Source organism: Lygodium microphyllum, chromosome 26 (assembly GCF_053477565.2).
Source record: "Lygodium microphyllum isolate KBCC chromosome 26, Lygodium_microphyllum_v1.1.10, whole genome shotgun sequence".
NCBI classification, from domain to species: Eukaryota; Viridiplantae; Streptophyta; class Polypodiopsida; order Schizaeales; family Lygodiaceae; genus Lygodium; species Lygodium microphyllum.
The window spans coordinates 117,448,348-117,470,873 of NC_141160.1; the positions used below are offsets into that span (position 1 = coordinate 117,448,348).

Genomic DNA, 22,526 nt, shown 5'->3' on the forward strand with positions numbered 1-22,526 from the left:
GGCTCCTACTTCTACTCCTTTCGATTTAGAGAGAGATCCTATGTGCCATGAAGTTCTTCACACACCACCACCTTTCACTTTTGAGGAGTGGCTCTCCTTTGAGCAGTCATTTCCTCTACTCATACCCAGGATCTAGAGGATCTACCTAGATCGGGACCCTTGGATCTTCAGCAGCGACTTGGTGGCTAGGCCTTCGTATTCCTTCTAGCATGGAGTCACGGAGTTAGTGGCTTCTCTCCCAAGGTCGAGTTTCAGGTTCTATAGTTCATCCAGTCGCTTGACTATCTTCAAAGGTCTCCTTTCAAGTGGTATTCTCAGATTATAGGGTGGATCTTCTTTGTCCCTTGGTTAGCATGGAACCACCTCCTGAGATCGAGTACAGGCATATCCTTATGGTTCTCGGCACCACACAAAGTCCAACTTTCATCCTATGCATTGCATGTTTTTATCATCTTTGTACTAGGGTGCTTCGGTAAGTGAATAATTTTTCCACGAGGAATACTGTCCAAGTGGCACCTGTTGCATGAGCATTCTTTAGCATGTAGCAGTACATCTTCACGTCACTTTTCTCGTCTCCCTTTTTGGACCTGAGAGGGGGTGCTGAGAAACCCTTCACACACAATTTGCATTTTTGCGTTTCTGCGTTTTGGGTTTAGGGTTTGCAGTCCCAAAAAGGGGTGCCATCCTGGACTGACTGTGTCTATTTATAGGCCACTCTCTCATTCATTCCTCACGGTTGATTCATTCGGTCCGTCACCTTCTCTCTCCAGCCTCTCCACTACCCTCATACCCCTTCAAGAGGACATTATGGTTTGTGGTTCGTGGTTGTATTCATCATTTTCCTTGTGCTACGACACCCTTGCTCCCTTGTATCACATTCACTCTATGATTCAGATCTTCATCTTTCCATTCATCAGAGTTTATTCTCTCTTCTCTTCTCTTCTCCATGTTTGCTGACTTCACTCCGTATTCCTCCTCGCAAACCCTATTGTCTCGCTGGTATGTCATCTTTTGACAGGGGCTACGGAGGTCTTCAACTCCATTCCAAACTTGGCAAGGGGTGTCCAGAGCTTCCCTGACCCGCAAGCTGCCTAGGAGTGAAACATTATTCTCGTGGTTGGCCTTTTCACCACTCGACCTTCGGCCTGTGAATTGAGCAGTGCCCTTTTCGGGTTGGAGGTGATCCACCCATACAAAGAACCTTTCCTTAATTAATTCATTTAAGAATCAAGCACAGTCAAGGCAGTCAGTTCTAATATCGTCTTTTAAGAAAACATTCCTTTATCCCCATGGCAATTTGTCATCACAGATCCCTGTCATGAAATTATATAACTAATCAAGAACTTGGATGATTGTCCCCAAAACCCCAACCAATAATTAGTTTGAAAGCACAACTATTATAGCAGATGTTCGTTTAACCATCAAGACCATTGCATTTCTTCAAAAGGTGCGTGAATAAGTACAATATCACTTTTCCCTCATGTTCGCTCTCCACCTTGGGATGCGAGAGCAACACTATGCAAAATTTTACTTAACACTCCCTCCCTTCGGCCAAGGTGTATGTCAAGGTCTTATACAGCTATACAAGATGTAAGTTCTATTGATCACTTATATTGATCGACAATCCAACATTCTTTCCATCAAGTATAAAATTATTGGTCTTTCCTTTAACTTGGGGTTTTCTAATCCTTGAGCTCCTCACTTGCTTTTGAGGCTTGGAGTTGCTCTTTGTATCTAGCCTAACTTCGAATTAGATTGATGAAAATAGTAGTTATTAAACGGATCTCAAGGCATCTTAGTTTTGATCCTTATGATCATTGCTTGTACTAACTACGCATATCATCAAGATCCCAATCTATCAAACATTAGCTATCAGTTCATGATATTAGCAAGAGCTTGGGCAAACATCTAGAGTTTCAGAAATGAATTTCTTTTAGACTAGGTTGCTTACCATGCAATCCATCAGGTGTGCAAGCTACAACATATATCTTTAATGCGGTGAAAACATAACTACTATTTGCAAGAAAGGGGAGTCGGCAATACTTTGGAACCTTATATGCTATTTATGCTATGTGTGAATTTATCGCATAGCATCTAGGTGCAATTAACTTCTCTTGATACTTGCATTTTGAAAACTCAATCTTTTGAATATTTGAGATGAAATTTATCCATGAACTATTCTTATGTGGTATAGTACAGGACTTAATGTATCTCATGCGGAAATCAAAGCAAGCATCTAACAATTTGGAAATGTATTACTTATATCCGGTACGGTAGTTGTTTGAACAGTGATACCCTTGCTCGAAGCTTTGTTACTAGTTGTGGGATTGCCACCCGCATGCGACATTCTTTGCTTGGGGGTCATTCTCAATCTTCTTATCTTTTAGGTGCAATCCTTGCAAGAACTTTAGTAGCCTCTTGCTCAAATAGAGGGGCAAATGGGGGGAATAAGCTCGTGGGGTAGAAGGGAAGGGGAGGTGCATGTGGTCTCCCTCTTAGGAGGGGGAAAAAAAAAAGAACCTTTTGGAACCATCTTCTCTTTCTCTTTTTTTCGTAAAAGGTAATTGTATTAATTACGAAAAAAAGTACAAGATTACATGATTACATGAGTACAAGAGACACGAGGGCCCTAGGCCAACGTGTGGGAAATCCTCGGACTAGTATACTAAAAAGGTTACACCAATCATGGCAAGGACCCAGAGGCAATTGCCAAATGCTAGGAATGCAAATCCTCCCGAGGGAGCAAGTCAGAGTGCCTGATGAGATCTAGCTGCCAATGCAAGAGCCCTTTAAGCCTTGCAATATGTCGCGGTACATTAGAAGCCGAATCAAAGAGAAAAGCATTTCGGGTGGTCCAAATGTGCCAGCATCCCCAGTATCTGAAAAAGTGAAATAAGATCTTCATATGTAACGGTGGCGGTATGGGATACTTTGGGCGTACAAAAACCCAATCGAAAGGAGTCAGTGAGGACCCCACCACTGCGCGCCAGATTTGCGACAAAAGTGACCAGATATTCTTGGCGAGCGGGCAAGAAAGAAAACGATGTCGGGCCGATTCCGCTGTAGTGGTGCAGAAGAAACAATTGCCATTCGAGATTCGACGCTTGGAAAGGGCCGAGGCAAGAGGAAGACCACCAATCATTACCCGCCACAGAAAGACCTTGCATTTGAAAGGAGCCTTATTCTGCCATCCCTCCATCAGCGTTGCCTGCCACCATGACAATGATTTCCGCAGGCCCCAAACAGTATTAGCTTTCACACCCAGCCATTGGTGATCTTTTATGAGAAGATGATACACCTGATTAGTAGAGGCCTTTTCCAAACTCAACCGGCCTGCAAGGTCCCAGTCCTGCCAAGGGCGATCCATAGCCAGGGCAGGAAAGGGTTGCCTACCCTAAAGTTCCGACGAAAGCTTCCCCCATAAATCACGGTATCCGCGCGGGATCCTAAAAAGTCTCCTAGCAGTCCGAAACGATGCGAGGACATTGCGAGTAGCAAGGGTAGCATCCGCAATCGAAGTCACACCCAAACAGGCCATGCGGTTAAATCTTGGTCTGAGCTGATATTTATCTTCCCATGAAAGTAATCTGGATACCGCCAACAATTCCAGCTGAAAAGAATTAGTTTGCAAGCGGTCCCCTACAGGATGCCAACGGGCCTTTTGGAGCACCACTTTCCAAGAGCCGACCAAGTGCAGTAACAAAGAGGAAGAGGGACTGGAAAATCGAGAGTCAGCATTAAGGACATGCCACCATGAGGCCCGAAGCTGTGTGTTACCCTGGCGGAGCCCGCTGTCCTCAAGAAAATAACGGGCTATGATGGTCCACGGGTGATGATCCACACACATGGCACGAAAAAGAGACCAACGAAGAGCCAGCATATGAGTTTCCGCGTCCAAAATAGCTCCACCACCCATGCGCTTAGGGGTACATGCATGTGACCATGAAATCCAGGAAATGCCTGCCTGCAGTGAATCTTTCTTCCATAGCATGAAACGAATGGGATGAGTGAGAGCCTTCAAAGTAGTGGGCGTCCATGGCAGTAGTGGCAGGAAATACGTCAGCATTGGTAGCATAATTGTCTGAGCCACTTTGAGGCGGACATGGAATGGCCACGCTTGCGACTTCCAATACATAAACTTCGCGGCTAGTTTTTGTGAAATCCACTCCAGCAGGTCCTTTGGCCGTACATCCACCCCCAATGGGTATCCAAGATGCCTGACAATGGAGCCACGGGAAACCACCTGGCCCTGCCAGCCTAATGACTGTAAATCAGGCTCCGTGCAACTGAGAATGGCTGACTTAAAGGCATTGATGCGAAGACCAGAAGCTTGACCAAAGAGCGTCCAAACATCTAATGCCTTGCGAATGTTGTCCCTGTCCGCCTGCAAAATCATAAAGGAGTCATCAGCCAAAGATTGGCTAATGAAGTGCTGCCCCAAAGGAAGAGACAACCCTGCCAGCTGGGCAGAAGCCGCCATGGAGGATAACATTGAAAGGACCGGGTGAGTCGCCAAGGCAAAGAAGAGAGGACTCAAAGGGCAACCTTGTTGGACCGAGCGTGCAAGGACAAAGGGCTCTGTAACCCCACCATTAAGCATAACTCTTGAAGAAGCCTCAGTACTAATGGTGTAGATCAATCGGGAGATCCGGATACCAAAGCCCATAGCAGACATGAGATCTGCAAGGAAAGACCAGTCCACACAGTCAAACGCCTTTTCCAGGTCCAATTGAATCAAGACCACTTGCTGATTGGAGTGCCGCGCATAGTCAATAGCCATTTGCACATTTAAGATATTATGCAAAATGTTGCGGCCCTTAATGAAACCATATTGGAGAGGGTGCACAATAGCTGGAAGGTGCTTGTGGAGCCGATTTGCCAGCATTTTGGAGAAGATTTTATACATCGTGCCCATTAACGAAATTGGTCTCCAGTGTTGCAGCTTTGACGGCGAAGGGACCTTGGGAATCAGTTTGATAAGGCCGTCTTTCCAAGAAGAAGGCATGACCCCTGTTTCCCAAACCTGCTGAAACATGACCACCAATGGCTTTACCAACTGCGTGGCCGAGTGCTCAAAAAATTCATTAGTGAAACCATCCTAACCAGGACTTTTATCCTTAGGCAGGTGCAACAAAACATCCATAACCTCCTCTTCGCAAATATCCGCCTCCAAAGTGGCTTGCATATCAGATGGAACGTGCTGGCAGACCAGATGATAGAAGACCGAGCGGGCATGCGTAACCTGGCTAGAAGGCAAGGGAGAAGAACCAAAAAGATCCATAAAATAATTTCTGCACATATTGATAATGGTCTGCGGATCAGTGACCATGCGACCTTCCGAATCCTGGAGTCGAGTCATATTTTTGCGAGCCGGAGAAGCATGCGAGGCGCGAAAGAACTTATGAGACTGGCAGGCACTATCTTGCAATGTGTCAGTCAAGTTATGCAGCTTGGCCTGCTGATAAGATTTCAAGCTAAATACTTGAATAAGATGGGCCAAACGCCGCTCCAGTGACAGCAGAAAATCATCATCTGGAGAGTCCAGGAGCAAGGAACGGACCAAGGCCAATAAGTCCTCTGCTGCATGTCGACGTCGGCGACAAAGAGAGGCATTATGAATCCCATACTGCCGAGCAACCCGCTGCACATTAGAGAGCAGGCGTGCAAATGAAGCCAAGTCCTCAGAGGCGAAGTCCAATAAGAACCTCTCAATCAATTGCTGCATATAACCTTGAAAAATTGGATGCTTCAAATAAGAGGAGTTGAAGCGTAAAGGGAGCTTATCCAGCAACTGCATAAAAGGTGCAATAGATTGTGTCCGCATCTCAAGCTGGAGGGGGAAATGATCCGACAACGCATATTGCTGCAAGACCTTCATCTCCAGCATCTCGGGAAGAAAATCATCCCCCTGCATGATATACATTCTGTCCAACCGCGACCAAGTGGTTGCATATTGTGCGGAATGAAAAGTAAAACTTGAAACAGAAGGGTGAAGCCACGACCAAAGATCTTGCTTAAGTACGTGCAAAGCAAAGGAGTTCCACACCCGGCTTTCCGGCGTATCCATTACCGAATGCCCTGAGGTGGACTGAGAAGAGTCAACACACATATTGAAATCTCCCATCAAAAACCCCCTACGGCCAAGTGACATGGAGCCCTGCAAAGTCGACCATAGATCCCGTCGGGATGCGGGATCATTCGGAGCATAGAGTCCCAGCAACCATAAAATCTCTCCTGCAAATAAGACTTCGATTACCAGAAAGCGGCCCTGTACATCATTTTTAACAAGAACAGGCTGGTATTTCTCATGGACAATCATCAGCACGCCCGAATAGTGCTTAGCATGTGTCCCTGCATAAAACAGACGGAATCCATGACAATCCACAACTTTTCCTGCCTCACCGTGACTTTTGTGCTCCACTGCACACAATACATCCCACTGGTTCTCATGCAAAACAGTCCACATGGTATGTTGCTTATGGCGAGAGCAAATGCCTCGCACATTCCACGTGGCAATCTTCATATATTTTCAAAAAAGGAAGTCAGGAACAAGGCGCCTGTTGCCTCGATTGCACCTTTTCTGCGAGAGCATCCTGGACACCCTCATCCAGAAAGTCAGCCAATACTGCAAACGAATTCGGGCGACCTGCTTTAGAGGTAGAAGGTAAATCCACTGCCTTGGGAGTGGGGCGGGGATAACGCCTATCCCAAGGTGTAATCACATTACCTTTTGCATCAAACGCCAGCTTAGCAGGTGGGCCCTTAGGGCCCTCTGAATAGACTTTCCTTGAAGACGGATTACGGGGGGCGGACGGGGCCCTAGTACGTGCAGCCTGCTGTGAGGTGACCATGTCTTTCCTGCGCGTGTACGTGCGCACGGAATCCGGGGAAGCATTAGGCCCAGGATCTGCCAGGCCTGCATCCAACTTTTTACATTTTTTTTGTCGTGCCTCAATCCAGTCAGTGCTAGGGGAATCCAAACCCCGGACCTGTTGTTTGCCTTTATCCATGACAGTAGGTGGCTGAAGGGTCTCCTGTGTCGGGGCATCAAGCACCATGTTATCCTTGGGCTGCACAACCTGCACCTCCTCAGAAGACGGTTGCCGTTCCGGGCATTCGGCCATAAAATGCCCTAATTTACCACATGAAAAGCAGTGTCCGGCAAAATTGCCCCATTTCAGGCGAAAATGCAAAGGATGCATGCCAGAACAATTGAGGCGAAGCCACGCAGGCCTTTTCCTGGCCGTATCCCATAACATGCATAAACGGTTTCGGTTCATAGCCCTGAGGCTTGGGGGAACCAGCACTGTGCCCACAACCGCCATCGCGTCCTTCAACAATGGCCAATAGACCGCTGGACAATTTTCCACTTCCACCCACACCGGGCATTCTCGTTGAAGCAGACGTTGGAAGTCAGCCATAGGGCGCCATGGTACCACATGGACCAAGCGGCGATCAAAGAATAGTGGCAACCTGGACATGAGCTCAGCTCGATGCGATTCCGATTTCAACAGCACCTCATAAAAGCCGCGAGGTCCAAGGAAGATCCCCTCAACACACTCCCCTTGCAATAAATGGTGCATCCACTGGCGAATATGCGAGAGCACTGGGATCCTGCCAGTGAAAAAAAGTATAACTGCACGGTCATAAAACACCGAGAAGGACCGCAAGACTGATTTTGGGTCCACTGTGGCTTCCAGCACATCATCCGCAGCCGCATCAGAGAAAGTTTCATTATTATGCTGGACATAATCGCCAAGCAGAGTATTGGCAAAGTCCAGCAAATGCTCCCAGTCAATTTCCTGCGAATCCACAGGTTCAGAGGCAACCTGCGCATAGGAACGTTCCTGAGGACCCATTGGCTCGTCTGAAGTATGCTTGGAGCGTTTGCCTGCAGGCGGCAGTTCAGAACCCGGAGGCGGCTCCTCCGTGCATGGCACCATATCCTCCGGCTCCTCTGTATTGGAATCAGGGCCAAGGGCTGCCACCTTCCGGTCTAGAAAATCCATATCCAGGCCAGCCATACTGCTGTCTTTTCGCTTTCGCTCGCTCCCTCACTCTCTCTCTCTCTCTCTCTCTCTCTCTCTTTGTGCAGGTCCTGAAGACCTGCAGAATCAGGGAACCACCCGGCTGCAGCAACAGGACTGCAACAGGGCTCCTGTGGAGAACAGGACAGACATGCGCAGATGAACCCCTGACGAACAGGGCGTGTGAAGGCAGGCGAGTAGCTGAGAGCGCAAAACCAGGTGACTATGGAACGTCCGAGGGGGGATGTGAGGCAGGACTGCGTGCAGTGGGGCACCGTCGCACAGCAGGGGGCGAGTGGTCGCAACCTGAAGACCACAGCAGACGACTCGACAGCAGCAAGAGACAGGGACGAAGCAGACCTGGCCAACACGGGCGTCGGCGGCGAAACCTGCGCCTCCACAGGTAGGCGCCCGCGCGCAGGCGGACGTTTGCAGGCGGGAAGCGAGGACGACGGGCCAGACGGCGGCTGCAAATGGCTACGAACAGGCGCTGACGATGGCGGGCTTCAGAGGCAGGCGACGGGCCTGCGGGCGACGGCGGCTTCAAAGGCAGGCGACGCGCCTGCGGGCGACGGCCAGACGGCGGCAGATAGCAGCAGAACAGGTACAGGGGCGAGGCGGCGTCAGATCGAGCTCCTCCATAGCCTTCCGCGACCTCCTTTCTCTCTCTCTCTCCACCTCTCTCTCTCTCTCACACCTCTCTCTCTCTCTCACACACACAGCTAGCATACCCTGAAATATCTTCTCTCTCTCTCTCTCTCTCTCTCTCTCCCCCCTTGCCAGTGCAGCGTGCTAAGGTGTCCTCTTGCCATTGGTGGGGGGGGATTTTATAATGGGGGAGGGGGAGGTAGTATGGGGTGGTGGTGGTGCCTCACTCCACCCACCACTCATGGATGCATGGCGGTGGGGGTTCTCAGTCCCCCTAGGTGGCCCATGGATTGGGGGAGGTGGCGGGGCGGGTAGTAGGCCACGTGGCCTCCTGCCTCATCATCGTTATCTTCTCCTCTTTTCTCGTCACCTCTTGTTTGGCGTTGACAGGGGGAGAAGGAGATAAAAAAATCTGCCTTAATTTTAATGGAAAATTATAGAAGGGGGGGGGGGTTTCCTATGGAACACACGAAGGGGGGAGGGTTTATTGCACATGTTCCCCCTTTGGACAAGGGAGAGAGAGAGAGTGTTGCACAAAGATTAGAGGGTTTACTTATTCATATTTTTGGAAACCTATGTTTTAGGCACCTTCTTGCTTGGAGGTATTGTCATGAAGGGGAGTGGTGTAATAAAAAAGGTCACGATCTTGGCAATATTCTCATAGTCCATAATAAACCTTCGGCTGCCTCAAAAAATAATATAATTTTCCTTCCCTTGCTTTTGCTTGTTAGAGTGCAGTGAATGCAGAAGCGTATGGACAAGATTGAAAGAAAATGAACACAAGAGAAAGGGAGAGAGAAAAAGTAGAATGTAAGAATCTACAATCAATGAATGTTGAAATGAAGAGGGCAGATATTCAAGGACTGTAGATGTATCTCCTCGAGCCGAATCTCTCCCACCAGCACTTAGAAAACAAGTGTGTGCAGCAGGTTGCCAAGTGGGCTAAATAAGAGAAAAGAATGCAATAAAATAATGTAGTTGGCTAGCAAAAAACTATCCGACCTGATTAGAAAGATACCGAGTACAACATTAATGAATAAAATAATCAGCAATCAGTCCTCAAGCTGCCACATGGCACCATCGCTTGCTTGACAAACTGCCCGTACACATTGTCTGTTGAAAATGCCCACTGACTGACAAGAATATTGAATAATGCCCTTCGAGCATTGATTGCACCAATGGTAACATGAGAAATGCTAGTCCAGGGGATGAGCAATCTCTAACACCCCCTCTCAGATCTTGGACGCGGGATAAGGCTCAGGGATTTAGAGTGGTGCCATAGAAGAAGTTGAGAAAATGCCTTTGTAATCAAATCTGCAAGATTATCCTCCATCTTGTAGTAAACCATATCAATGGTCTCACCCAAGATCTTCTCTCAAATGAAATGGTATTGAATCTCAATGTGGTTCAACCTAGCATGAAACATTGGATTTTGTGCTAAAGCAATGCAACTCTCTTTGTTGAAATGAAGTGTTGTAGGACTTGTTTGAGTACTCCGCCTCGGTGGAAGAAAGGGCAACAATGGACTGCTTGTTGCTACTCCACGAGATAACACATGCATTCAAAGCAAAACAATATATTGTCTTTGATTGTCGGTGGTTAACATCTCTGGCCCAATTGGAATCTGTCTAGCTTGTAAGAACCAAAGAGGAATCTCGAGTACTTGTTGGATAATGAATATCAAGATCGAGGTTCCCCTCAGGAACCGCAAAATCATCATAGCAGCCTACCAATGTACCATCTTGGGTTCACTCATGAACCCAGCCAATAGACCTATAGAAAAGCACAAATCAACTGGAGTGTTAATAAGCCAAATCAAGGACCCAATCAATTGCCTATAGCGGGTAGCATATGCTCTCAACGAATTTGCATGGGTTGTACCCTTCCAGTTCGGATCCATAGGAGTAGAAATGACTTTACATCCCTCCATCTCAAACGTGGCCAAAAGCTCTTGTACATGCCACTGTTGGGAGATGAAATTCCCACTCGGAATGTGGTAAATCTCATGGCCTGAACAGAAATGAAGAAGGCCTATATTTGTAATCTTGAGCACCTTGTGTAGTGCTTCCTTAGTCTCCTTGACCTTTTGGGCATGGTCACCTATCAAAATAAGATCATCCACATAAAGCACGAACAATGCGTATCCTCTAGTTGAGGTGTGGACATACTATTGGGGATTGAAAGAGGAACATCAATATCCCAACTTCCCTTGGAGGAACGAGTCGATCTTCTCGCTCCAAGCACGTGGAGCCTGTTTGAGGCCGCAAAGGGCCTTCTTTAACCTGTACACTTGTCCATCTAATGAGGAAATCTAGGAGGCTACTCAACATAGATCTCCTCCTTTAAATCACCATTTAGGAAGATAGACTTCACATCAAGTTGATAAACCAGCCATCTCTTACGGCTGGCTAAGGCAAGAACAACTCTAATGGTAGCCATTTGAGTTGTAGGTGTAAAGGTGTCATGGAAATCCACCTCTAGACATTGTGCGAAGCCCTTTGCAACGAGCTGCACCTTGTGCTTATCTAGAGTACCGTCACTATGATATTTGGTCTTAAAGACCCATTTTACACCAATCACCTTCTTATGAACGGGCCAAGGCACAAGATATGAAGTGTGATTCCGCTCAATAGCATCCAACTCTTGCTTTGTAGCCTTTTTCCAATGTGGTGACTGCAAAGCCTCCTTCATGGAGGTGGGCTCCCTATCTTGTATGGCACAAGTCATCAAACAATAGTTAGTATAAACAAGCTCTGTAGCATGTTCCTGGTTTCTCTGAGATTGCTATGGTCCATCCTATAGGTGCCACTCCTTAGGGACACCCTCAATCCCTGAATCACAGTGTGTCTTGTGCCCAATGAGGAGGCTGGATCTCTCCTCTACCTGCACCATTTGTTGAAGTCTTTGGAACATCCATTGGCGGTGGTGCAGGCAGGGAAGGTGATGGGGAGCAAGGATACTGTTTTGTCGGCGCCCAACTATCTCCTGGATCTCCAAGCACGGGGTGCTCCTCACCCCCCTCTAAGGTTGGAACTTTCACAAATTGAACATGTAGACTCTTGTAGACATTCCGCTTAATGGGATCATACAAATATTAACCTTGGGACTGCGAGTTGTAGCCCACAAACACCTGTCTTTGGGAAGCTACTTCAAATTTATCATGCTATGTCTTCGGAATGTGGACATAGGCGTCACACCCAAAAACCCTGAAATTAGAAACATCAAGCTTAGATCCAAAATACGCCTCATAGGGTGTCATATCAACAATGGTCGAAGTAGGAGATTGATTTAGAATGTGGACTGTAGTAGCCATAGGCTCGGCCCAAAGACACTGAGGTGTCTGTTGAGGCTCCATCATGGTGTGAACCATCTTAATTACTCTTTGGTTCTTCTGCTCTAATATGCCATTCTCTTGGGGTGATGTGTGTTTGCAAACTCCTTGTGGACAGCATGATCTACACAAAACCTAGCAAGCTCATGAGAAACTAATTCACCACCCTTATGTGATCATAATGTCTTTAGTTTCTAGCTTGATCGATTCTCCTCAAAGAGCAACCAATCCTTGAAGTGGGAGAATGCATTTGACTTAAACTGCAAAAAATAAGCCCATGTCATCTTGCTAAAATCGTCCACAACCATTATGAAATACAAGCTCCCCTTAAGGGACTCCAACCTCATAGGTCCACACAGATTTGTAGATACAAGCTCCAAGGGTGTTGAAGACCACCTCGAATCCTTGCTAGAAGCCTTCCGAAGAGGTAATCATAATTTAGGTGGCCAAACCCAACATGCCAAAGCTCGGACTGTGTTTGAGAGATAAAAAGAAGAGAGGTCAAGGCAAAAGGAGACCTTAACTTGTAGACTTTGTTCTCCTCATAATCGGAAGTATGCATGTGTCTTGATCCATAATCAAGAATTTAAAAGGAATCCTCATCAAACTCAACCAAGAGACTAAGGGTACAAATCTTGTGTACTGAAAGCAAGTGGTGATCCAGGCTTGGCACATAAAGCACCTTTGAAGTATGAGCATCAAGTTGCATATTACCCCTCCCTTGAAAAGGGACAGAAGAGCTATCGTTGATGAGAATTTGTTCATGCGAAGGCTATAAATGTGCAACACTTGCAATAGAAGGAGTCATGTGCTGAGAGGCACCACTGTCAATAACGCACTCATGAGAATGTGGGGTCATCAACGTAGCATCAAAAGCCCCAAGGATTGACATCTCAATCACCTCCAAGCGGAGGAAGGCAACTGACGAGGGAGCAACCACTGCTCTTGAATCCTTTGAGGACTTCTCCTCCTCCTTGTCGAGGCAATCCTTCTTCCAGTGACTCGTCTTGCCACTTTTTGTCCTTCTTCTTTTAGTTCTTCCCTTTTTTTTGAGAGGATTGACTTATCAATGCCTCCAATTTGGAAGCATTCTGTCATTTCAATTGCTCTTCTTGGTCCAAAACCATAGGAACCAACTCTTTCCAATGAAGAGAATCTGTCTGCCTCTGAAGGAATCAAGGTGGAGTAAAATGCACTGAATCGGGGTAGTAACTGAGAAAGAAGAGATATCGCCCATGTCCTTTGGCATAATTGCCCTTCCTTGTGTTTTGGACGTGCATTTGCAATTGCGGAAGCTTATTAACATGCTCCTGCATAGAAGAAGACTTGTTAGGACTTAAAGTCCTCATCTGAACCTCTAGGGACACTCGCTTCATCACGGTCATCCAATTGTACATCTGATTAAGCTCCAGTCATATGTCCTGAGCCACAGTTAAGTGCTTGATGTGAATAATGACGGCTAGAGTATAGGAGAGAAAGAGGAAAGAACGGGTGCAGGCATTCAATTTGTCCCAATGCACTTGTACCTTCACCAACTCGGCTTTCTCATCTGAAGAAGCTTGGAGGAATCATGAGCTGTAGGATGGTCTATAGCCTCGGTCACATGCTCTGTCAAATCATAAGACTCCAAGATGGCAAGCATCATTACATGCTAGATGCGGAAATTCTCCCTATCAAGCTTTTGATCTATAGGAAGAGTCAGCAACACGGACCGTAATCGGCAACGGGGACCTTACGGTCCATAATAGCTTGAAACTCCGCGTCAATTTCGGTTGACATTGTAAATAGAATGACTTGCACAAAAACAAGGGCAGCCCCCTCTGACTCTGCGCATGGTGTCAGTGCTTGCTAGAGCTTCCTCCGCTCGTCCTCAAAAGAGTTTCACTCGTTGGAGGTGATGACAACTCAAAATTTGCAGCAAAAGGCTGAAAACGCAGCCTTTCCTCCTCCATGAACAGAAAAGATCTGCAAAAAACAGCAACTTTACTCCTCTGCGCACCACCTATTCAGCACAGCCTCCAAAGGCTGAAAACTCAAACTTTTGTCACGAAGAATCCTCCTGATCAGGTCTGCCCACGATCAATTTGCCCTCCTACGTTGCTTTGATACCATGTTAGAGTGCAGCGAATGTGGAAGTGTATGGACAAGACTGAAAGAAAATGAGCACGAGAGAAAGGGAGAGAGAAAAAAGATAGAAGAACGCTGAAATTTGCAGTCAATGATTGCTGAAATGAAGAGGGCAGATATACAAGGACTGTAGACGTATCTTCTTGAGTTGAATCTCTCCCACTAGCACCTAGAAAACAAGTGTGTGAGGTAGGCTGCCAAAGTGTGCTAAATAGGAGAAAAGAATGCAATAAAATAATGTAGTTGGCCAATAAAAAACTAGCTGACCTAATCAAAAAGTTAATGACTATAACATAAATGAATAAAATAATTAGTGATCAGTCCTCCAAGTGCCATTTGGCACCATCACTTGCCTGACAAACTGCCCATACACTGCGTTTGTTGAAAATGCCCATTGACTTACAGATAATGAATAATGCCCTCTGAGAGTACCTCTGAGAGAACCGATTCACCAATGGTAACTTAAGAAATGCTAGTCTAGGGGATGAATAGTCTCTTAACACTGTTGGCTGGGAGGGAGTCCACAACATGAATTTGAGTGTACTCCCAAATCAACCTTTTTTTCAGTGTCATCAAACTCCTTGGCTTCATGTTCATCTCCTTGCTTGTGGGACTTAAAGCTTTTCTCTAGCTTGCTAAGTTTAAACTTTTTTCATGTGAGAGTTTTTCATGCAACATTGGCTTTTGGTTCGTCATTCCATGTGAAGATTATTTGATTCTGTAATGTTTCCCCCCTCCTTTGCGTGAACTCAAGCCTAGGAGGGGGTGGACTTTAAGATTTCTTTTTAGAACCTTAGTGTCGAATTAGGAATCTAGATTCAGGTCTATCCTTATGGGTCACGGCTATTTAGGAGTACCGGGCGGTGTCGCTTAGGAAAAATCTCTCGATGGACCACTAAATCATGCCGTTGAGGGATCCTCAAGCGAGCACGTTATAGATTCATCCTTTATAGGGAACTCCAATTCAGCAGCATGTTCGTCCATTAGGAAATAATGTACAATGTAGTTCTTATGGATAGCAAACAATTCCTCAACCATGTATGCATTTGGGGGTGAATCAGTGTAATGTCAGATTTATAGGGAACTCTACTTCAGTAGCATGTTTCTTATGGACTGCAAACAATTCCTTACACATCTATGCATTCAAGTTATCTCGGGGGTGGATCAGTAGACTATGGTTGCCTCTGCACCTGCGAATGTTGGCATGCAAAATGTAGATGGTTTCAGCCATCTATGCTGGGTTTTCATGGGAGTTATCATGGGGCATGTTATAGATTCATCCTTTATAGGGAACTCCAATTCAGCAACATGTTCGTCCATTAGGAAATAATGTGCAATGCATTTCTTATGGATCCTCATGTGAGCACGTTATAGATTCATCCTTTATAGTTGAGGGATCCTCATGCGAGCATGTTATAGATTCATCCTTTATAGGGAACTCCAATTCAGCAGCATGCTCGTCCTTTAGGAAATAATGTACAATGCATTTCTCATGGATAGCAAACAGTTCCTCAACCATGTATGCATTTGGGGGTGAATTAGGAAATAATGTGCAATGCATTTCTTATGGATAGCAAACAATTCCTCAACCATGTATGCATTTGGGGGTGAATCAGTGTAATGTCAGATTTATAGGGAACTCTACTTCAGTAGCATGTTTCTTATGGACTGCAAACAATTCCTTACACATCTATGCATTCAAGTTATCTCGGGGGTGGATCAGTAGACTATGGTTGCCTCTGCACCTGCGAATGTTGGCATGCAAAATGTAGATGGTTTCAGCCATCTATGCTGGGTTTTCATGGGAGTTATCATGGGGCATGTTATAGATTCATCCTTTATAGGGAACTCCAATTCAGCAACATGTTCGTCCATTAGGAAATAATGTGCAATGCATTTCTTATGGATCCTCATGTGAGCACGTTATAGATTCATCCTTTATAGTTGAGGGATCCTCATGCGAGCATGTTATAGATTCATCCTTTATAGGGAACTCCAATTCAGCAGCATGCTCGTCCTTTAGGAAATAATGTACAATGCATTTCTCATGGATAGCAAACAGTTCCTCAACCATGTATGCATTTGGGGGTGAATTAGGAAATAATGTGCAATGCATTTCTTATGGATAGCAAACAATTCCTCAACCATGTATGCATTTGGGGGTGAATCAGTGTAATGTCAGATTTATAGGGAACTCTACTTCAGTAGCATGTTTCTTATGGACTGCAAACAATTCCTTACACATCTATGCGTTCAAGTTATCTCGGGGGTGGATCAGTAGACTATGGTTGCCTCTGCACCTGCGAATGTTGGCATGCAAAATGTAGATGGTTTCAGCCATCTATGCTGGGTTTTCATGGGAGTTATCATGGGGCATTGCAGCCCAAATTGGACATTGGCATATATGTAACATTGATATGTAGCCAGCAATGCAAACTGGACTGTTTTGTCAATTGGGAGGCCCATTAGGCATATGTTAAATACAAATGCAGCAATGGTATCATTGAGGCCACCATTTTTGCAGCCACAATGTATGGTAATTTAACACCTTTGACCTTTGGGTAAAGTTAAAGACTACAAAGAAGGTGAGGCACTAGTTGAATTTGAAACCTTTAATAGGGTACACAATAGATTTAAGTCTTTGGCCTTCATTCAACAATTTGATGTAGCCTACTACAGGAACAATTTTTCCCAAGAGGTGCTGCCATATATATACTTGAATACCTAGAACATAATCCTAAAGATCATGTTAATGACAAGGATAAAAAAGGCAATGTGAGAGATTGTCACATATGAGTTTTCTTTGATGTAGGTGACTTGGGCATTAGAGATGATGAGATGGGTCCCATGGGTGAGGCTAGTTTGGCTTGTTCTAGACATGCAGAGCTGGTCACCCTTATAATTGGAAAACTCTGTATTCATTTACAGTCACACGTGGACAAAGAGGATTTTCACATTATCTCATTAAGAGGGTTGTGATGTATCATTGGATATTCCATGGTGTCATAGAGTGCATGCTATAATTGATGTAAGTGATAGGAAAATCGTTCTTGCTCACGAAGCAAGGTGGCATGTTCTTGATTGTAAAGACGAAAGAGAGTTAATTCCTATGGGGTCTACCTCAAAAATTTGTTCAGCAATTAAAATTCATCTTTCCACATACTTGGTTTTTCCAAAAGATGTCAGTGAAGGTTATGGTAAGTCTAATATTTCAATGCTAAATTAGAGTGGACAGAATTTTTAAATGAATTCAAGATTGTTTTTTTGACTCTTTATCAGGGAAATTACCACTTGTAGGCTAGAGGATTATCCCATTGATCTACTGCTTGGTACTATGCCTTTGAACCAGCGACTCGGAGTGAGTGTTACCCAACAACATGATAATGAGCTGTTGGGAAAAGGGTTGATTCAGCCCAGTTCATCACTCTCTTACTCACTTGTACTTGTGTAGAAAATTGATGGTTTATGGCGAATGTATATTGGTTACCTTGCCTTGAACAAAAACACCACTAGAAATAGGTTCCCTATACCGAGGATTGATGATATCCTTGGTTGATTAGAACGAAATGGAATCTTCAGCAAGATGACCTTGTAAATTGGTACCATTAGATATATATTAGGCCAAAAGATATACACAAGACAACTTTTAGGACCACTTTTGGGTTAAATGAGTTCTTGGTCATGCTATTTGGGCATAGCCTCATGGAACGGGAAACGAGGAATGCGATTGGAACAAAGGGTCCATTCTAGGAATAGGAGGAACAGAAATGTGATTGGAATGGGAACTTTCCATTTCAGGATTGAGGGGAAGGAGAAATTAAAAAATAGACAAATTTTAGGATTTTTAAAATAAATTTTCAAAAGACAAGTTTACAAGTATTCAAAACACTCTAAAAGTGTACTTCAAACATCATATTGATAATTGCATGTGCCATGAATGGTGCAAGTTATATTATATCATTAAGGCCAATTGATGCTGCAAAATTGAGAACTTCAAATGAGACTAGAATACAAAGTTCACACAATCAAAAAAAAGTTAAAACTCTAATGAGTAAACTTTTAAGTCCCAAGAGCCATTCTTTATAAATGTAATGGGTAGTGAGTACTCAATAAATTATAAACTATCAAAAAGATATGTCACACTAGTAACTGGACTCTAGTTTCTAGTACATAAAAAAGATACATCAATGATCATATATCATATATCATATATCATACTCGAAGCTGATATGAGTCATGAGATGGATATCAATGTGGCATGACAATATCCTCAAGGTTCAAGTCCTAGCCTCTAGGACATAAGACTCATCTACCATTTCATTGGTGCTCTCCTTTGCCAGCTTGTGTGGTACCTCCTCAGTGTCTGGAGTGTGGGACTTGCCTTGTTGTATGCTCCTCCTCTTGTGTCATCTCCCATTCAGTAATAGGATTGGCCTTCGAAGTTATATTGTTGTAAAGCATATGTAAGTTTGCATTGACGAACACAAGATCACTAGCCTTCTGCACATCAAGGTTGTTTCTTTTCTTGGACACAATGCGCCTATACGAGCTCCACAATTGCTCCAAACAAGAGGAGCTAACAGTATGGCTCAAAATGTGAAATTGCTAGGTGCTGAAGCTTAGCGCCATCGTATCCTTAATCCTTCCACCATAGAGGAGTGCTTCTAGTGAATGTATCCATCTTTGCATCACTATAACCATATGAACCAAAAAAATACTTTTAGAGTGCGAGCCAATCCTTCACTATGTGTCTCATCTCAATATCAAGAACCAGTGTGCTCTAAGATGCGCCTCCAACCATCACTAACCTCCTTGTTAGTCTCTTGCCCACGACCTTGAAGCTTTGGGTCCAACATATATGTTGTTGAATGCAAAGGAGACCCATGGACATCCCAACGTGTTACACATAAGGTGTGTATCTCATCATATTGATTCTCATCTAGCACCAACTCCTTTAGGTGCTTAATTATCCTGTTCCTAACCTCGTAGACCTTGCCAATACATGGCTACATTGTGTCTATAAGGCGCAATAAGTGTGTAATGGGCTGAACCATGACATCAATCTTGTTCTCCTTATTCCAAAACCCCATGTTCTCAGTTGTGTCTATGCATGACATCCCTGTAGGAGTAGAAGCCAAAGGGGAGCTCTTGAACTCATCGGTGATGAGTACTTGTCTCAATGCACCATTGCACTCCCTCAAGTGATCCAACATCAAGAAGTTGTAAGCAAAGCAAGTGTCAGAGTACTTGAGGAGAATTTTTTTTAGATTTCATTGAAAATTCATAGCAAACATATTGATGGTTGAGCACGAAGGTCACCATCTTAGTAGCTTTAGTAATGGTTGGTTCAACCCATGAAAGTTCACCTATTAATATCCGTGAGAAGATTATTTAAACAGTGAACCATGCAAAAACAACTTGTAATGTGGGGATAGTAGCTCTCAACTATGGCATTGGTTGCTCTATTTGTTGGCTCACCATCATCCATGAATGCCATAACTTTCTTTAGCCCAACCATCTCAATTCCTTATATCCATTCATGGGCAAGTACATCGACACTCTTGCTTGTGCCTCAAGCATCATGAGATGAAACAAAGTACATCTCACCACGAGAATATGCTACTAGCCCATGAATGGATCTCTTACGATTGCCACTCCATCCATTTGCAATCAGTGTCACACCATGGTGTGCCCAAAGCATCTTCGTATCCTTTGCATCTTGCTGAACCTTGCATCTCTCCCTCTCCAAGAGAGTGGGATACAAGTGCTCTAATGATGGTTGCGTGTAAGTAGGGTCATATTCGACAATCTTCTTCAGCATTCCTTCGAAGAACTCTAATCTAATTGATTATTAAACACAATTCATATCATGATTTCACACTCATCAATAATCACATGTACAATATTGGATACAAACTTCAAAGATCAAAATGAGGATTTGTTCTATTAATAGATAAATGGTAAACATTTATTATTGTTTAAATTTTACCTTCCAATATGAAAGGTTATATGATTTGCATAGAAGAAGTGAGCGGCAACATCATTGATTTCCTTCTTTTGTGGATCCCTTGAAGCCTCAACTTGCAATATGCTTTGGACATGGGAGGATGAGGGTGTAGTTGTAGCCGATATCGGAGAGGATGCAATTGATATTGCTCATGGGATGTGTGTGGCGGGATCAATAGCCACGTCGCCTTGATTGAGCTAAGGCATCCTAATTTGCTGCACGTGTCTCAAGCTCTCGCCTCTTCTCGGTTGTCAATCATGTGCAAAAGCACACCTCTTTTCCTTCCTCTCCCGAGAAATGAGCGTGCACCTTATCAGTCCCACTTGTGCTCCCATAAGGGTATAGCTTGCACGTCCATCGGCGTGCTCCTCCACCATGAGCAGGGTGCTCAGCATTCGCTTCATTCCACCATGACCAATCTTTAGATGCATTGCGCCAAGTTTGGCATGGGGAACTGATACTACCATTTTGTGACAAGCAAGTGGGATAGGCTATAAAGAGAGGTTGTGAGAGGTTCCAAGAAAAGGGTCAAATACATTAGCATAGCATCCCGAGATGATGCAGCATCAAATAGACATGAATAGGCATCATATGACCATCACCAATGAGCATGAAGCATGAAGACATGGGGCTGCCTTGTTTCTCACAGCCTGTGGACTGTTATTCACAGTTAATGGAGCTGAGGTATGAGTTCAATGTTAGTGCCAAGTGCTGAAGCGATGCCAAGACTTAATGCTGAACATCCAGCAGTGGTTTCAAGTGCTTAGTGAGCTGCCAATGAGGAGAAGATGCTGGTGAAGTTGTGTTGCCCCAACCAGCCTGAAAACAGGCACAAACTGGCATGATGTTGCTGCTGCCTCTGCTGCCCACAATAGGGCTCAAAACAATGATCAGTGACCTCTAACACGGTCCTGGATCAGGCCTCAAGAGATCTTGAGGAGTTCTGGAGCAATGGATGATCAATACAAACCTCAAGTGGTGAGGATATGGCTGCCAATGAAACCTGGGAATTGTAGGTATGCTCCACAAGCTAACAAGGTCGAGTTGAGCTCCTCAATACCGGTGCAATGGCTTCAGGGAAGCACAGAGCGGAAGTAAGAGCTATGGAGAGAGAGAGAGATGTGGGAACTCTAACAGTGACAATGTGTGACCGGCCTTCCCTTTATTCAAATGTCATTGAAAGAATAAAGAATAAAGCGACAGTGATGGGCGCCCACTACTTGCAATGTACAGGTGTGGGGGTAACTAAGACACGGTACAAGTACTGTTAGCGTAACGAATACACGGGTGGCTAGGCACAGGTGCCTTTACCTCCAAGAGTATATCATAGATCCTCTTCTACAATTGTGTTCAAAGGTACCGTGACAAAAGCCTCTACAAACTTGATTCTTATTGACCAATGGCTTGTTGGAAATAATGTAGATCATGGTTTGCAACAAACATTTAATGCGATGGATTTGCCAATTTGGGCCTACTTCATTATCGTTTGGGCATTGAATTTGCCATCAAGGGGGCCATTATTATGACACAATCCATATAATATTGGAAGCTATCCAAATATATCGAATAATTTCTGCAACGCTTTTACTTCATTGTAAGCTAGTGTCCACCCTTTTGGAGCTTGGTTTTCAATCCTCTTTTAATGATGATAGTGGGTCATTTGACACGACCCTTTATCAGTAGGTTATTGGATGTTCTATTTATTTGTCACACTAGACTCGATCTTCGATTTATAGTCTTCCAAGCATTGAAGTGCATTATTAGTATGTTTGTGAGCACATGTTGGTAGGAGATATTGCAGTTGTTGAATGTACCCATTGAAGTCAAGTTGGTAGATCTTTTTACAAAGGCTCTTCCTTCACTGGAATTTTGAGCTTTTTGACAAGCTTTAAACTTGATACTTTTTGTTGCATGATCGATCCTTTTGTATAATCATATGTTGCTATACCTTTTTGATGAATTTGTGTAACCATGACTATATTTTTTAGTCCATACCATGGAGGGGGGTTTACTGGTTATCTCATTGGCCACTGATTGTCTGCCTTTGTCTTTTGTGTATTCTAGCACATCATTGTGGACATCATCACATTTTGTTCACAATATAGGAGATAGGTAGGCTAGTGATAGACAAATGGTTGAGCTGTAGGTTTTCTTGACCTCTCTTGGAGGAGGAGCTGCATCATTGCGATGTAGGGAAAGTCTTGGAAGCTAGACTTTATCTTTCCTTGGGTGGGCATTAATGAGCGGCAACTATGGATGTAGGAGGGTTGAGCTGTGAATGAGTTGGATTGGGATCCACAAGAGTAGAGCTGGCTAATCTCTTTCATGGAATTTAGTGAGTTTCTTTGCTTGTACCCCGTGGATTGGCTCATACAAGCTGATGCAA

At 44.5% G+C, this 22,526-nt stretch overlaps 1 protein-coding gene across 4 annotated transcripts in view; it reads left to right on the top strand.

The window, feature by feature from the left end:
• LOC148013735 (paired amphipathic helix protein Sin3-like 3) overlaps positions 1–22,526 on the top strand; it is a 67,557-nt gene that overhangs the window by 18,090 nt on the left and 26,941 nt on the right. The window lies entirely within an intron of this gene.